This window comes from Octopus bimaculoides, chromosome 2 (genome assembly GCF_046866305.1).
Source record: "Octopus bimaculoides isolate indiv1 chromosome 2, ASM4686630v1, whole genome shotgun sequence".
NCBI lineage: Eukaryota > Metazoa > Mollusca > Cephalopoda > Octopoda > Octopodidae > Octopus > Octopus bimaculoides.
Window position 1 is genome coordinate 103,814,951 of NC_142929.1, and position 2,500 is coordinate 103,817,450.

Here is a 2,500-nt window from a genome sequence, read left to right on the forward strand (position 1 = left end):
ACAATAAAAATAAATTTATTGAAACTTACACTGAAATCTAAGATTGCACTCAAGTATGTGCGTGATTTGGCATTATGAAAGTATCGAAGGCAAGAATAGGTAGGTGTAAATCTCAGAGTATGTGTGGATGTGCGTGTGAGAGTCTCTCTGTGTATTTGTGTATGTGTGTGTGTACGTGTGGGTGAATAACTAAGCATGCACGTTATATGACAAGACATAATATAGTTATATATTTAATGTAATTATGCCTAATTATATCTGTATAATGTATATCGATGTATTCATGTAAATGTACGTATATATATGCAAGTACGTATGTATGTATACAGCTATACATATAAATGCAGATTTATGCACATACATCCATGAATATATATAACACATATATATATATATATATATATATATATATATAGTATGTATGTATATTCTTTTATTTGTTTCAGTCATTTGACGGTGGCCATGCTGGAGCACCGCCTTTAGTCGAGCAAATCAAACCCAGGACTTATTATTTGTAAGCTTAGTACTTATTCTATCGGTTTTTTTGTTGAACCGCTATGTTACGGGGACGTATACACACCAACATCGGTTGTCAAGAGATGGTAGGGGCACAAACACATAACACAGACATATATATATATATATATATATATATAAACGACGGGCATCTTTCAGTTTCCCTCTACAGAATCTACTTCGTTCGACCCGAGTCTGTAGTAGAAGACACTTGCCCAAGGTGCCACGTAGTGGGGCTGAACCTGGAACCATGTGATTGATAAGTAAGCTACTTACCACTCAGCCACTCCTGCGCCTATACATGTGTATGTATGTATACATGTATATATATGTATATATATATATATATATATATATATATATACATGCGTATATATGGTATATATGTATATACATGTGTATATATGTATATATATATATATATATATATATATATATATATATATATATATATATATATATATTATATATATATGTAAATTATGCAAACACATATAAACACGTACATATATATTCACACACACACACACACACGCACACACACATATATATGTATACATACGTATATAATATATATATATATATATATATACAAACTCACAAAAAATTATGAAAAATATCTGTATAAAATGCATTGTTCGTATGTGAGTATGTGTGTGTATGTGAGTGTATGTTTGTGCGTGTTTGTGTATGAACGTGTGTGTTCGGGCGTATGTATGCATACGTGTGTGTTACACAGATACATCAAGCACATATGTTCGCATAAAAATGCATTTCATACGCACACAAATATATATACTTAACTTCATATGCTTACGTAGGTGAGTGTATGCATTGCGTGTATACCCATTTGTGCTTAAATACATACATGCACATACACAATATTGTAAATGTGTGTAGGTGTAATGCATACAAATATGATACTTATATATCTATCAGTATATATACATGCTATTTAAAAGTATAACATACAGTACATACAAAGAAATATATATATGCTTGTGTGTATTTATATTTACATATATATGTATATATATATGTGTGTGTATATATATATATTGATGTGTATGTATACTTATACACATATATATATATATATATATATATATATATATATATACATATCCGTACATATATGGGATTATATATACATGTACACGTACAGAATCACCCTGAATCAAACACACACAAACATATATAATATATATATATATATATATATATATATATATATATATATATATATATATATATATATATATATATATATATATATATATATATATATATATATATATATATATATACATGTATATTGGAGCGTACTTATATGTGTGTATCTATGTATATATAGGTGGATGTGCGTGTAATTTTGTATGTATATAAGTATGTGTTTATGTATATAAGTATCCATGGATGGATGTACATATGTATTGCATACATCTACATTTCATCTGAAAGAGATATAAATCGGAAAATCGAGTGAGTTATCGTTTAAGGGAATGAGAGAATAATTGTGTATTTTGAAAGAAATGGAGATTGAAAATACAAGATTCATAAACATATGTAAAGGACATAGTTAAAAATACGCACCACACATGCACGGTTAGATAGATTGAAGAAGGATTATGTTATAATATTGACATGGGAAAAAATATTGATAAATATTGGTTTTAAAGCTGGTCGTCAATATCGAGATATTTTCCATGCATGATAAACTACGAAAGATGAATTTGTTTCATGGGAAATCACTATATTTATCGGAATATTATCGACTGGAATCGTTACAGTAGCGAATAACATTAGGAGTTGCTCTTGATGGTTTCTTTGTTTTCCAATTCATTTGATATTTTCATCCTGCCCTTGTTTATAAAGAAATTTTATATAATGGATAACTGGATATGGTATGGATCTTTCTGTTCTTTAGTTCGTGTTTAATGTCTAGTACTATATAATATTTTAGGATATCAATTGGACACTCGAG